Below are 16,612 nucleotides of genomic sequence, written 5' to 3'. Positions count from 1 at the left end.
CTGGGGCTTGAATTCAGGGCCTGGGCACTTGTCCTTAAGCTCATTTTTGCTCAAGGTTAGCTCTCTACCACTTTGAGCCACAGTGACACTTCCAGCTTTGAGTGGTTGATTGGAGATAAGAATCTCACCGGGGGCTGGGGATATGGCCTAGTGGCAAGAGTGCTTGCCTCTTATACATGAGGCCTGGGTTCAATTCCCCAGCACCACATATACAGAAAATGGCCAGAAGGGGCGCTGTGGCTCAAGTGGCAGAGTGTTAGCCTTGAGCAAAAAGAAGCCAGGGACAGTGCTCAGGCCCTGAGCCCAGGTCCCAGGACTGGTCAAAAAAAAAAAAAGAATCTCACCGGACTTTTCTGCCTCAGTTGGCTTTGAACCACTATCTTCAGATCTCACCCTGCTGAGTAGCTAGGATCACAGGTGTGAGCCACCAGCGCCCAGCATTTTCAGAGATTTTAAATCCAGACTCATGGGCTGGGAATATGGCCTAGTGGTAAAGTACTCGCCTCGTGTACATGAAGCCCTGGGTTCGATTCCTCAGCACCACATATATATAGAAAAAGCCGGAAGTGGCGCTATGGCTCAAGTGGAGTGCTAGCCTTGAGCAAAAAGAAGCCAGGGACAGCGCTCAGGCTCTGAGTTCAAGCCCCAGGACTGGCAACAAGAACAAAACAAATAAATCCAGACTCAGTCCCTAGTTTATGAGATTGACAAGAAGGTCTTCCTCTACTTCTGTCCCAAGATTCTGGGACTCCTTATAATTGAAATCAACCCCCAGAACACTTAGCTTCACAGCTGAGCTAAATAAAATCCTTTCAGGGCTGGGAATATGGCCTAGTGGTAGAGTGCTTGCCTCCTATACATGAAGCCCTGGGTTCAATTCCTCAGCACCACATATATAGGAAAAGCCAGAAGGGGTGCTGTAGCTCAAGGCATAGGCAACTAGCCTTTAGCAAAAAGAAGCCAGGGACAGTGCTCAGGCCCAAGTCCCAGGACTGGCAAAAAAAAAATCCTTCTTTCCCAGGAGAAAAGAACCTGTGTTCCTTCACAGTCTTCTGATCCCAGCTTTGAAGAAGGTACAAATAGGAAGATAGAGGTTCAGGCTGACCTGGGAATGAATGAAACCCTGAATGAATAATAACTAAAGCAGAAAGGGGTGGGGGTGGGGATTGCAACCCAAATGGTAGAGTACTTGCAAAGGATGGGAAATGACATGGGTTCAATCCCTAGTACTGCAAGGAAGAAACAAGAGATGGTATTTCTAGTAGTAAAGAAATCTCTGCTATTCCATGATAAAAGGAGACAATGGAGAAACAGAAATTCCTCTAAGAGGCACACTTCTTGGTGGTCATATATATACTTCAAACGTATGTATGTGTGTGCATGTGCATGTGCATGTGCATTGGCCCTGCAACTTAAACTCAGGCCCTAGGTGCTATCCCTTAGCTTGCTCAATCAAGGCTAGAGCTCTACCACTTGAACCACAACTTCACTTTGGCCTTTTTGGGTCAATGGGAGATAAGAGTCTGTTGGAATTTTCCTGCCCAGGCTGGCTTTGAACTACAATCCTCAGATCTCAGCCTCCTGAGTAGCTAGAATTACAGTTGTGAGCTACTGGCACCTAGTTTACTTCAAACCTTTTTGTCCAAATGATGATTTGATAAGGTTACCACCTTGATTTGAATGTGACTGGGCAACATCTAGGAGGAAAAGGATGAAGTCAGAGTTTCCCATCCCTATCTCCAGTGCCTTCTGAATTACATAATTTCTGTTTGGATCCGAAAAGAAACTTCATCATTTTTTAAGATGCAAGAGCTGAGGTTGCTGAAAATTAGACCCAGAACCTCATTCTGCTACTTACACAACAAACTGAATGTCCAGTGTTATGTGGGGGTCTCTTGACAACGTGAGAGCTCAGACTGGGCAGGTTTGAGAGAGTGAAAGCTAGGACCGAGGTTTGTGTGGAGACTCTGATGAAGCTGGGAGCATTACTAGTTGGCTAAATAAAATGTATACTGAAGAAAATGCCAAACCAGCCTTGGTTGCTTGCAAAGGATAGGATTCAGTGATGCAGAGAGCAGGGAACATGAAGGTGGTTTTGCCACTAAAACCTACTTGTCCACCCAGGGTGGGGGGCAGGAGCCACTATATGTGTGCAAGAAACTTGTGCAGGGCCAGGCACTAGTAGCTCATGCCTGTAATCCTAACTACCCGGGAAGCTGAGATCTGAGGATCATGATTCAAAGTCAGCCAGGGCAGGAAAATCCTTAAGACTCTTATCTCCAACCAACTACCAGAAACCCAGAGGTATAAGTGTGGCTCAAAGTGATAGAGCATTAGCCTTGAGCTGAAGAGCTCAGGGACGGCATCAGGCCCCGAGGTCAAAAAGAAAGAAAGAAAAGAAAAGAAGAAAAGTTGTGCAGAAAGAGTTCCCCTCAGTGTGTCAGGCCAAGGGCTTGAACTCACAGCTTGGGCACTGTCTCTGAGCTTTTTCCCTTTATGCTTGCACTCTATCAGTGAGCCACAGCTCCACTTCTGACATTTTTGGTGATTAATTGAAAATTGGAGTCTCACAGACTTTCCTTCCTGGGCTGGCTTTGAACTGTGATCCTCAGATCTCAACTTCCTGAGTAGCTGGGATTACAGGTGTGAATAGTTGGTCGGCAGAGTTTTTTCTTTTCTTTTTCTTTTCAGTACCAAAGACCAATGCTCACTGGGCTTGCATGCTCATGACTGGTACTATACTATCTCAGCCATGTCTCCAGCCCAGCACTGTTCTGATTAATTAGAGATGGAGTGTCTGAGATATTTCTTCCTGGGCTGGCTTTGAGCTGAGATCCTCCACGTAGTGGGTGGGCCTCATACAATCAGATGAGGGTGCGAGTGGTAGAAGACCGACTTCCCCAAGGAGTGGTTGAGGGCCAGCACATGCATCCCCGGGACAGCCACTCTCCTCAGCAATGGTGCCAAGGCAGCCACATGAAGATGAACAGTGTGGGGTATGTTGTGCCAAGTTGCAAGACCACCACCAAAAAGACCACCGAGACTCAGACATTTCCGAAATGCAAAAGCAAGGCAAGGCTTTAAGTGAGCTGCAACTCGGGCCTCGTCCTACCCACCGACACAGCGGAGGTTAGGAGGAAGCCTTGAGCTGTGATTACACAGGGCTTATAAAGGCAAAGAACAAGGTTACAACAATCAGGTGTGCAAGCAAGATTAGGACACAGGTACAAATCTGATTGGCTCAGGGTTTAATTCTAAAATGGGGTTCACGTGTCTGGCACTTCATTCCCCCTTTTTCTTTTTGGTACCTTGGGAGCCAATCATGGCTCCATTCTGTCCATTTCAATGGCTTGCATGTCTAGGGGATGACATAGAGGTAAGGCATGGGCCAGTAGGGCCCAATGTAGTAACCAAAGGGCTTGTCACAATTTCTTACAAGTACAGTCTCTGTACCTCTGTTTTGCATGCCTCTACTTTATCCTGCCCTCAGCTTCCCAAAAACAGCTCTGGTCCCTCGGTTTTAAAGGGGGGCTGATGGGTGAAGATCATCCATCTTCTGTAACTTCTTCAGGATTGACTCAGGGGCGTTGACCTTACCTAGCCAGGAACCTATAACCTTAGTCTACTTTACCAAGGGACTGCATGATTACTGCAAACTGAAAATTAACTTTCAGCTATACAGACTTACCATTAGCTGTATAGTGTTTAGTATCCAAATGTAAGCAACAAAATAATACATAAACTTCTCAACTGTGCTCTAAGGGTCGGGTGGCTATACCCGTATTCCTGAGCAAGCCCAAAACTACCTAAAATAAGGGGGTCACCTCACTTTGGAGTGAGCTGCCAAAATAACATTAACACTAGCCAGGGTAGTAAGGAAAGAAGGCAAGGGCTGGGGATATAGCCTAGTGGCAACAGTGCCTGCCTCGGATACACGAGGCCCTAGGTTCGATTCCCCAGCACCACATATACAGAAAACGGCCAGAAGCGGCGCTGTGGCTCAAGTGGCAGAGTGCTAGCCTTGAGCGGGAAGAAGCCAGGGACAGTGCTCAGGCCCTGAGTCCAAGGCCCAGGACTGGCCAAAAAAAAAAAAAAAAAAAGAAAAGAAAATTATAACAATATTCAGTCTAACTTTCTTTTCTTGAGGCGAAGGCAAAGCGGCTGAGTTGGGTGCTTGGAGACCTCCCATGTTCCATCACGGTAGTTGTCATCCAGGGCAAAGGGGTCAGCTGGCCTGGCGTGGAAGCAATGAACCCAAGTGGCAATGCCGTCTAGGGTCCCTTCCACCGTGGTTCTAAGGATTTCAGTCCCCTGGTCTGAATAAATGGGGGGTAGGGACAGAAGCAGAATCATATAATGCCTTAAGTTGGGGTCACATTCTTGTACACGAGCTGCAAATCGAGTTTACACAAAAATTCAGCATTATCCAAATCAGCAAGCAATTCAGTCTGAAGGCTAGGGATAATGGGCGGGGGGTGCCCGTACATTATTTCAAAAGTAGTAAAGCCAAGCTGATAGGGAGAATTTCTTACTCTAAGCAGAGCAAAAGGAAGGAGTGACACCCAGTCTGCGCCAGTCTCTAAGGCCAATTTAGTTAAGGTCTCTTTTAGAGTCCGATTCATTCTCTCTACCTGTCCTGAACGCTGGGGTCTATAAGCACAATGCAATTTCCAATCCGTCCCCAGTGCAGCGGCTATTCCCTGACTTACTTTTGAGATGAAAACCTGTCCGTTGTCTGACCCAATGGTGGATGGGAAGCCATACCTGGGTAGGATTTCTTTCAGGATCTTCTTAGCCACTACATTCGCAGTCTCATGCTTTGTTGGATAGGCTTCAACCCATCCTGAAAAGGTGTCTACAAAAACTAGCAAATATTTGTAATTTCTGTGAAATCTACTTCCCAATACACGCCTGGCCTATTCCCACAGAGGCGAGCTCCTTTAGTAATCTGTTGATTGGGGGCATTGGCAAGCTGACAGGCCTTTAACAGATCTCAATAAGGACACAATCTCAGGTCTACAAGCTTTCTTTACTAAACAGATGTATGAGCTTAAAATTCTCACTGCCAGTCAGGGCTTTGAGTAAATGCGGTGGGTGAGATTTTAATCTATCCTCTCATTTGACAAACTTACCCTTACTAACCACTATCACAGATGACTGGCAAATTCCTGCCCAGTAGACAGACATGGGCATTGGAAAGGCATGCTTATGAACTATTCTTCTAGGACTTCCCGGCTTTAACTTTTGAAAGGCCAACAGTAGTGACTCTAGGATCTGACACCATCTCTGCCATCCAAGCAGTGGCTTACTGCCTCTGGATGCTCCATCACTTTTGTCCCAGGAGGAGTGACTTTCGACTTGGACTCAGGGCCTGAGTGCTGTCCCTCAGCTCTCCAGCTCAAGACTAGCACCGTACCACTTTTGAGCTCCACACCACTCCGTTCCCAGCATTCTGCTGGCTGATTAGAGACAAGTCTCTCACAGGGACCTTTCTTTGCCCGGGCTGGCTTCGAACCGCAGATTCAGATCAATGAGTCTTATAAGGGGCCACTTTACTCCAATTATAAGCAACAAGGTGGTCCACACAGAAGTAGTTTTTAAGCATGCTCTCTTACCTGGAACTTATTAAGGGTCAGTATTAGATCTTGACAAACTTGTAGGAATCACCTGTGCTTCTCTGTGGGCCTGCTGGAAACTGTTACAAAAAACCTACAAAGAAGCTGGAATGGCAATTAAACATTTTGGTAGCCATAATTCTCCTTTTCTCACTTTGCAATAATTATTTAGGACAATTTTACTTCCAAATTTCTTATCTAGAAATGTATTCTTGATTTCCAAAGCCTTTCTAACACTAACACAACACTTTAGCTTTTATCTGCATCGGAAAAACTGAAGCTCACAGGCAATCTGAAACCAGGTGCCGCCCTTTGCTTACGGGCTGCTTGTTTCAAAAGAGCCTCTTTTTTTTTTTTTTTCTTCAGTCCCAGTTACTGCATGGCATGAAGACCTTTGAATTTAAACTTAGTTTTGCATCATACTGCAGTCTTGAACATGTTCACACTCACACATGCACACACACATACATTTTCAAAAGATCTTAAAGTGCGCGGAATAAGCATCAGCCGTACATTTTAAGACAAAAACCTTTAACAAATGATTTTAGCATTCTCCAGCCTCATTTTCCAGGGCTTGATAGTTTTAGTAAAAACATTTTTAGTCTTAGTAAAACATTTTAGCGCACCAAACAATTTTCTGCTTAAGAAGGCTGGGTGGGGGTCCCCCTAGAGTTGTTTTTTTGCGGACATTCTCACTGATTGACTGATTTTGGGCTGTCACCTGTACATCTTTCCAGTGAGCTAAAGTCAAGTCCAGGGGAGTGGAAGGAACGTTCCCCATCATCCGTTTGTCAGTCAGGCACAGTGCAAGAAAGAAACACACAAAAATAATCACAGGCACAAAGACCAGACAACACTTACAGACAGACTTAGGGAGCCGCGGCTTACAGGTTTGACTGTGATTCTCCTGCCCCTGTGAGGAGGCAGACCACACAGTCTCACTGTGCCTCTCCTGCCCCTGTGAGGGGGCAGACCACAGTCTCACTGTGCCTCTCCTGCCCCTGTGAGGGGGCAGACCACACAGTCTCACTGTGTCTCTCCTGCCCCTGTGAGGGGGCAGACCACACAGTCTTGAGGCTCTCTCTCTCCCGTTCCTGTGTAGGAGCGGACCAGATAGCCCCAAATATAGAGTGGACTAGACGGACACCCATTAGAAGGGCCTCTCGGTCCAGTCCTTCAGGTTCAGGGTGGTAGTGGGAAGCCTGAGCCCCCTGTGGAGGGCTTGAGGTGTCCCCCAAGTCCCCCAGGACTGCCCATACGAGCATGTCCACTCCGGCTCGTCCTTCACTACCTACAGGTTCAGATTCAAGCGGCTGGCCTAAACAGAAAACAAAACTACAAATCACACAGACACAGACACACAGAATGAACTGCCCTATTTTCTTACCTTCGGAGTCTGGGGTTTCGGGGGTCTCTGGGGCCATCCCGGATGAACCCCCAAATGTTGTGCCAAGTTGCAAGACCACCACCAAAAAGACCACCGAGACTCAGACATTTCCGAAATGCAAAAGCAAGGCAAGGCTTTATTTAAGCGAGCTGCAACTCGGGCCTCGTCCTACCCACCGACACAGCGGAGGTTAGGAGGAAGCCTCGAGCTGTGATTACACAGGGCTTATAAAGGCAAAGAACAAGGTTACAACAATCAGGTGTGCAAGCAAGATTAGGACACAGGTACAAATCTGATTGGCTCAGGGTTTAATTCTAAAATGGGGTTCACGTGTCTGGCACTTCAGGGTACAGCTTAGTGGGAGGGCACTTGCCTAGCATGTGGGGGAGTCTGGGTTTCTCTCCAGCATGGGCGAGAATCTAGGCCCCTACCCCATCTCATATTCAGAAGTAAGTTCAAAATACATCAATGCCTGATTACCAGTTGCCTCAAGCCGGTCATCCTAACTATTTAGGATGCTGAGATCTGGGAACTGTTGTTGGAAGCCAGCTCAGACAGGAAAGTCCATGAGACTTTTTTTTTTTTTTTTTTGCCAGTCCCAGGGCTTGAACATAGGGTCTGAGCACAGTCCCTGAGCTGCTTTTTGTTCAAGACAAGCACTTTACCACTTGAGCCACAGCACCACTTCTGGCTTTTCCTGTTTATGTGGTACTGAGGAATCAAACCCAGGGCTTCATGCATGCTAGGCAAACACTCTACCACTAAGCCACATTGCCAGCCGTATTGATTTTCTTTTTCTTTTTTTTTTTGCCAGTTGTGGTGCTTGAACTCAGGGCCTGGACACTGTCCCTGAGCCTCTTAAGGCTAGCACTCTACCACTTGAGCCACAGCACCGCTTCTAGTGAGACTTACCTCTCCTATTAACCACCAAAAAGCCAGAAGTAACACTATGGCATAAGTGATAGCGTGCCAGCCTTGAGTGAAAAAGCTTAGAGACAGTGCCCATGTCTATCCTGAGTTCAAGTCCCAGGACTGGCTCAAAACAAACACACGAAAGTCCTGTCCTTGTTGTCCCAGATGGAGCAGCCACACACCACACTCCTGACCCACTGACCCAGGTCCTTACCACTCTCCTCCCCCATTCACCCAGTAAATAGCACCCAGGATCCGGACAGATCACTACTGCATGTCCCTCTGACCCACAGATCTCCTCCCACATGTAGCAGAGTTACCACTCCACATGCCCTCCCCTGTCCCGAGCTGTGTAGAAAACACTTCTTTCCCTATCAAGCCCTGGACCCTGCTAAGGGCCCCCTACGTTGTTTTTCTTTTATTTGTTTTGTTTTTTGTTGCCAGTCCTGGGGCTTGAACTCAGGGCCTGAGCACTGTTCCTGGCTTCTTTTTGCTCAAGGCTAGCACTATACCACTTGAGCCACAGCACCCCTTATGGCCGTTTTCTACATATGTGGTGCTGGGGAATCGAACCCAGGGCTTCATGACTACGAGTCAAGCCCTCTTGCCACTAGGCCACACCCCCAGCCCCCCCACATTGTTTTTCTTGTCCCCATCAAGGGGCTTTAACTCAGGGCCTGGGCACTGTCCCTGGGCTTTTTCACTCAAGGATAGCGCTCTACCACTTTGAGCCATAGCTCTACTTTCTGCTTTCTGGTGCCTCACTGGAAATAAAGAGTCTCATGGACTTTTCTGCCAGGGCTGGAATTGAACTATGATCTTCAGGTCTCAGCCTCTTGAGACTGGGGTTTCAGGCATGATCCACCCACTCCCAGCTGCGGGATATTGATTTTTCTGGGCGTGGAATGTGGGCCTTGTGCATGCAGGGGAGGGCCTGATGACCCACTGTCCCTCAAGCTGTGACAGAGGACCAGAATATCAGCAATTTAAAGCTGGGGAGGTTTGTCCTGCTCAGGTCTTTAGACTCCATGGTCAGCTGACTGTGGCCTCTGTGTTGAAGCCCTGAACAGGGGCTGCATGCAAGCTCTTAGTAGCTAGTACAGGCGCTAGAGGGAAGGTAGTTAGGAAGCAATTAATCCTTGTGGGGTGAGGTTTTAAAATTGCCATTACTAACAAATACAAGTAAATACAAATATTCATCCTGTATATTTCATTGTGTTGGCTTGAAAACCTTCTCATTGGGTCCTGGAACACAGCTTTGTTTATCAAATGTAATGGGGTATCCAGTGTTTGTAGCTAGGGCAGCAGGCAGCTCTCTGCTGGCCTCTAGTGGATGGAGGCTGACAGTGCAGATGGGCGCCTACCTAGCCACAGATCCTTGATGGCCCCGGGGAAACCCAACTGCTTGGAGTCTGTCCCCAGTGCTCAGGCTGTGAACCAGCACTGGGATGTGAGGACGGCTCACCTTCCAGGAGGGGGAAAGTGAGGCTTGTCACTGTGGTGTAGAGTGGAGTAGGGCTGGGACCCAACCGTCTGTTCCTGTTGCTCACACTTGAGAGGATCAACATAGACAGAGGAAAGGTGGACATGGCCGTCACAGGTCCGGGGTGCCACACTGCTATGGTGTGGCTGCTTCCTCACCGCTAGGAAGGAGAGGGGAGAAAGAGATGGGGCCAGTTCACTGCCCCTAATCTAAGGACTCAGGACTAGGAACACAGGCACTCAGACCACAGAGGAACAGGTCAGGATCCTTCACCCAGGCAGGCTAAAGCAGCACTGATGTGTGTGTGTGTGTGTGTGTGTGTGTGTGTGTGTGCATGTGTGTGCATCCATGCACATATCTGTGCTTGCTTGCACATACATGTACGTGGACTGATACCAGGCCTTGAACTCAGTGATATGTGCTTTTGTTCGTGCTCAGCTCTTTCCACTCACAATTGGTACTCTATCACTTGAGCCGCCACCAGTCCAGCATTTTACTTGAGTCCAGCATTTTACTTGAGATAAGAATCTTAAAGACTTTCCTTCCCAGGTTTGCCTCAAACTACCATCCTCAGACCTCAGCCTACTGAGTAGCTAGGATTACAGGTGAGAGCCACAGGTGCCTGGCTAGCCGGGGCTTTGTTTCTAATACTTCCAGTGGGAAATAACACCGGGACTTGTCAACAGTGGGACAGGGCACATAGTGGAGCACTTGTCAGCAACAAAAAAGGTGTGTGCCATGCGTGTGCTTCCCAGAGCCTGCCCACTGGTCTTAGAGATCTCCACAGGAAACACGTGGCATTTGCCGTCACTCAGACAAGCGTCCACCAAGCTCCATCTATTGCATGCTTGGTCCCAAGGTGGCAGTCTAGGAAGGTGAGGGACTTTTAAGGGTTGTTGCTTTTTGTGAGAAACTGTCATCATGGGCATGGCCTCTGCTGTTTGAAGTGATGTCATTGGGGGCGTGATCTCCAGGGTCAGGGATCTCCTATGTAGTACAGTGTCCTATTCTAATGAGCTGGTGTCTCCCAAACTCATGAGCTGGCCATCTTCTATGCTAATGAGAGGACTTCTATGTGAATGAGCATCTCCTATGCTAATAAGCTGACATCTCCCTTGTTACCAAGCTCTGTAGGATGCATGCTAATGAAGTGGTGGTTACTATGCAAATGAGAGCACCTTTCACAAGCTAACGAGATGAGACTTGATCACCAGTGTCCAATGATGCCACAAAGATCCAAAATCCCTCCAGGAAAGAGTTCTGGGAGAGGCAAGGGGTGGGAGCAGATAATCGAGGCCAATGCTGACGGGGCTTCTCCTGTGAGTCCCCCATGCCTGGTAGCACTGCATTCCCTTGCTTGCTCCAGTCCCATTGACTGGTCTGAGGCTGGCTACGTCCTGTGGCTCCTGTGGCAGGGGTCTCCCCCAGGCCTCTGCCAGAAGTAGGACCCCAAGATCTCTTCCCGCCTTCCAGATTCTCCCTCCCCCACCAGGGTCCATAGCTTCCCATGGCCCAAGAAACTACCATTTTTCTCTGGTACCTGGTGAGGCCCTGGTGGGCTGCATCTCGGGGAGTCATTTTTTATTAATTTATTTTTGGCCAGTACTAGAACTTGGACTCAGGGTTCGAGCACTGTCCCTGGCTTCCTTTTGCTCAAGGCTAGCACTTGGTCACTTGAGCCATAGCACCACTTCCGGCTTTTATATATATATATATATATATATATATATATATATATATTATATATATATATATATATATATATATATATGGTGCTGAGGAATTGAACCCAGGGCTTCATGTATACAAGGCAAGCACTCTTACCACTAGGCCATATTCCCAGCCCTCTCGGGGAGTTATTTAGGGTCTGGTGACTGTGGCCAGCCGTCCGGGTGGCCTTGAAACCCTGCGTTGTGGGTGCCCACAGGTGTGGGCTGTCCCCGTGTGGGGCCAGGGAGTTGGGTGGGGCAGGCAGGGCTGGGTATGCCAGCCTGCTGGCTGCCTTTGATCGTGAATATGACCAAGGGCCTCACCAGCCTCACACAGGGCAGCAGCAGCCAGCAGACACTTTGGCTTCTAAACCACAGGTTGCTTTTCCTGGGGACACCCAGAAGGCTAGGGAGTGGAGGTGGGCTGGGGCTCTGTCTCCAGGTCCTGCTTCCCACAGTATCAAGGCTGCCTTTGAAGGGTGGTGAAGGATGCCGGGCTGGCTGTCCACCCATTTTGTCTATGATAGTTTTAGGAACTGTCCCCACTGTGCATGCACCCCAAGGTGGGCACCTCTGTTCCTGTGGCCTCAGGAAACTGATGTTCTAACAGGAGGTGGGCAGCAAGCAAAGCAAGGAGGACCAGAGCTGTTGCTGTGTGCTGGGAGGAGAGTAATGACAAAGGGGGTGGGGGGATATGGCACAGGAACAGCCGCTGTCCAAGGCAGACAGTAATGAGATGGTGGGAGGCGGGAACCTTGGCTCCCAGCAGCCTGGCTAGTGCCATGACCATGGCCATGGTGTAAAATGCTCTGGCAGGAACAACTGAAAGCAGACACCAAAATCATTAAAATCAAGCCAGGTTCCTTGGCCCATATGTGTCCACCCAGCTTTTCCGGGAGACCGATGTTAGGACAGCTGCTGGAGGACTTCATCCCAACCAGTAGGAAAGCTGGGCACCATGGCCTACGCCTGCTATCCCAGCTACCTGGGAAGCATCCTTGGGAGTGGTGACTCCCGCTGTCAAGGGCCTGCCTCTCTGCTGTGTGGCTCCCTGTCAGGCTCAGGGAGGTTTTTTGCTGGAAATCCCAGGGGAAGCCAGGCCTGGGAGGAGGGCAAGGGGGCTCAGAGCGGTGGTGGCAGGGGGAGAGCCCGGGTCCCAGGGTGTGGGGCTGGGTGGAGCCGTCTGGCAGAAGCAGCTTGCAGTGATCCAGCCTTTCCACTCTGCGGTCTGCCCTGCACCCGGACAGCCAGAAAACGGCCATTTAGGATGGAGACATTTTCCTTTAATAGCTTCCCGGAGGCACTGGCGAGTGGGGAGGAAAATTCCAGGACTGGGTCACCCACCAGATCCAGGAGCAGGAGCCGGAGGGGGTGGGGCAGACAGAGGTGTTGGGGGGCCCTGCCCTTCCAGGGGGGAGTCTGGGGTTCCCACACGGTTGGCCTGGCTCCTGTCACCCTTGGAGTGGAGTCCAGACTTCATCTGTCACCCCACAGCCTGTGCTCCCCCTGCTCCACACATGCTGTAGCCTCTCAGCCCACTGTGGACATCCAGGACCCAGGTCCCACTGCTCAGGACCCCCAAAACTGCCTGTGCACCTGCCACCATGTGTGTAACCATAAGGCATTTCCTGGGGTGTCAATCCCTGTTGTGGTTAGGGAACTGGAGGAGGGGTCTGGGTTTCTTACTGGGGAAAAGCATATCGCTTTGTCCCTAGGAAGATACCAACCCCACTACCTCAGCTCAGCAGTGACATCAGGTGTCCAGATCCACTACAGGCCTGACCTCAGAGACACAATGAAAGGTCCTTCCAGCTGGGCACAAGTGCTCCACACCTGCAATCCCAGCTCCTCAGAAGATTCAATCTGGGGCTGGGAATATGGCCGAGTGGCAAGAGTGCTTGCCTCGTATACATGAGGCCCTGGGTTCGATTCCTCAGCACCACATATACAGAAAGTGGCGCTGTGGCTCAAGTGGCAGAGTGCTAGCCTTGAGCAAAAAAGAAGCCAGGGACAGTGCTCAGGCCAAAAAAAAAAAATGAAGATTCAATCTGAGGATAATAGTTCAAAGCCAGCCCAGGCAGAAAAGTTAGTGAGACTCTTATCTCCAATGAGCCACTAAATAAATAAAACAGAAGTGGAGCTGTGGTTCAAGCATCAGAGCACCAGCATTGAGCAAAAAAGCTCAGGGACAGAGCCCAGGCTCTGAGTTCAAGCCCCAGGATTGGCACACATGTGCATGCATGTGTGCACATGCACACATACACACAAAGCCTCTGATGATCAGATTTTAGTGGGGTCAGGGTTTCCCAGGGGTCAGGGGTCCAGGTGTCTGTCTTCTGTCTGGTGGAACAGCCTGGTTTTGAACCTCTGTCTGAGACAGAAAGGTTAACAAAACAGCCAGCAGCTGGGCAGAGGTGTTGCCTCCCCCCATGCCTCTGCCCCCAGGCCTCCACTTGGGCTGTGGGCTGCGGCCTGCAGGGGAGAGGGAGCAGTCTGGGGTCAGGAGGGTGAGGCTGGGCTTCAACTCTCAGGCCATGAGCTCTGACTCGGTTTCCTTGTGTGATCCAGAGATTTGTTCCAGAACACAGCCAGGGCGACCCCCATATGTGGCCATGCAGGGCCCCTCCTCCTGCTGTCCTGGGGCTCCAGGAAGACTCTGTAGGATCCCAGGGATCCCCAAGTCTCCGCCCCAACCTTGGTTTAGCATCGGCTATCACTCTGCCTCATCACCTTCCAAACCTGGAGGAGGAATGGCGTTTTAAAATCAGGATGAAGGGGCTGGGGATATAGCCTAGTGGCAAGAGTGCCTGCCTCGGATACACGAGGCCCTAGGTTCGATTCCCCAGCACCACATATACAGAAAAAACGGCCAGAAGCAGCGCTGTGGCTCAAGTGGCAGAGTGCTAGCCTTGAGCGGGAAAAAGCCAGGGACAGTGCTCAGGCCCTGAGTCCAAGGCCCAGGACTGGCCAAAAAAAAAAAAAATTAAAATCAGGATGAAGGGCCTGGGAATGTGACTCAGTGGTAGAGTGCTTGCCTAGCAATGAGGCCCTGGGTTCAATTCCTCAGCACCACATATCCAAATAAAGTCATGTTTTAAAAAAAAATCAGGATGAAGTTGGATGTGATGGCTCATGCCTGTAATCCCAGCTACTCAGGAGGCTGAAATCTGTTCAAAGCCAGTCCAGACAGAAAAGTCTGTGAGATTTGTTTTTGTTTTGCCAGTCCTGGGACTTGAACTCAGGGCCTGGGCACTGTCCCTGGCTTCCTCTTGCTCAAGGCTAGCACGCTATCATTTGACCCGCAGAACCACTTCCGGCTTTTTCTGTGTATATGATACTGAGAAATTGAACCCAGGGCTTCATGCACGCTAGGCAAGCGCTCTACCACTAAGCCACATTTCCAGCCCCAGATTTTTTTTGTCAGCTCTTTCCCTCAAGGCTAGTGCTCTACCACTTTGAGCCTCAGCTCCACTTCCAGTTTTCTGGTGGTTGTTTGGAGATAAGAGTCTCACAGACATCATTTTCATGTTTTTATCATGACACTTAGGACATAAACAAAGTCAGAGGGAATTGGAGTCAGGTGTGTGTCTCATTTCCTGTGTGACACATAGCAAGTGTCCTGCACTCTCTGGGCTTCACCATGCTTCCCTCCATGGTGAAAGTAGCTGGCACAGGGCCCGAGCTGGTGACAGTTCCTGGCACCTCCATTACCCACTGGCTGCTTGGAAAGAGCAGGCAGCTGGTGGCAGACTTCCCTGGGCTGCTTGGTACTCAGGGCAGGTCAAGAAGCCATGAGGCGTGGATGTCCTGGCCAGCCCTGGAGATGCCCCCAGAGACAGCTGTCACCATGCTGGAGCCCTTCCTGGCAGGTCTGGGCCCTCGGAGGCCTGGACAGTGACCATCAGAGGAGGAGGCAATGTGTCCTGGGCCAGAAGCTGCATCAAAGCCTTAGGGGCCCAAAGCCCACTGGGTGGAACCCTAACCTGGGGTCTGGGTGGGATCCAAGTTTGCCCACCAGACTCTCCCAAGCACCCGTGGCTGGCCTCGCCCCTGCATCCTCATAGGCTTTACCTTCTGCACATCAAAGCCTGCCATTCACAGACCAAAGTGATTGGTTCAAAGATGGAGGTGGGACAGGGAGCTGGGCCAATAAGAATCAACCCTGAGATTGTGTGCATGTGTGTGCCTGTGTGTGTGCATGTGTGTCTATGTGAGTGTGTCGTATGTGCACCTCTGTATGTGTGTGTCTGTGTGTGTGAGAGCCTGCCACTTGAGCCACAGATCCACTTTTGTTTTCTGGTGGTTAATTGGAGATAGGAGTCTCATGGCCTTTCCTGACTTGGGCTGGCTTCAAACCTCACTCCTCAGATCTCAGCTTCCTGAGTAGCCAGGATTAAAGGGGTGTGCCTGTAAATTTCACTTTCTTACTGCACCTAACTGCAGCCCTATGCAGAGCCTCCTCGGCCCTGCTGGTCCTTTGCCCAGTGGGTAAACATGCCACCTTGTCTGAACAAGGCTGGCCTGTGCAGGGTCTGGGCCAGGGCTGAGACTCGGGCAGCCCCCTGTGTGGGCCCCTGTTTCCACAGCCCCCGGCTGGAACCTCAGAAGTTGGGGCAAGGCCCATCCTGTGGCCGGACCCTGAGCCTCCAAGGATGGAGATGGGAGTCCCCTAACAGCCCGGCCTAGCGCCCATCCTCTACCTTTGCCCATGGCCTGCACAGGGAACCCCTTCCAGGCTGTTCCATGCCAGACTCTGGAGAGTTCAGACATTAAGTCTTTCTAGAAAGTGGCATGGCGGCATTGTGAGCCAGCACCCAAGAGGAGCAGGATGGGAGGACGGCGAGTTCCAAGCCAGCCTGGGCTGCACAGTGAGACCCTATCTAAAGATAAATGCAATAATAAAAAGAATTAGGCTGATACCACTCCTAGGCATCTATCCTAAACAGCAAAATCCAAGATATCAAAAAGGCATTTGTACTTCCATGTTTATCGCGGCACAATTCACAATAGCTAAAATATGGAAACAACCCAGATGCCCCTCCACAGACGAATGGATCCAAAAAATATGGTACTTATACACAATGGAATACTACACAGCGATTAGGAATGGTGAAATACTGTTATTCGCAGGGAAATGGTCAGAACTCGAACAAATAATGTTGAGTGAGACAAGCCTAGAACACAGAAAACAAAGGGGCATGATCTCCCTGATATATGACTGTTAACAAAGGGAGACGGAGAGACAGTAGAGACCAAGTCTGTGAATACTGTATATGTTCTTGATACATTGTATATTGCATATATGTCAACCTGACATAGACAAGGGATAGAAAAACAGGTCGTAAGATATCATAAGAAATGTACACACTGCCCTACTATGTAACTGCACCCTCTTTGCACAACACCTTGTAAAAAATTTATGTCCAATTAATAAAAAATAAAAAAAAGAGGCTGGGTGCTGTGGCTCAAACCTGTCATCCTAACTACTCAGCAGACTGAGATCTGA

Source organism: Perognathus longimembris, chromosome 3 (assembly GCF_023159225.1).
Source record: "Perognathus longimembris pacificus isolate PPM17 chromosome 3, ASM2315922v1, whole genome shotgun sequence".
Lineage (NCBI taxonomy): Eukaryota > Metazoa > Chordata > Mammalia > Rodentia > Heteromyidae > Perognathus > Perognathus longimembris.
This window is presented reverse-complemented; position numbering follows the sequence as displayed.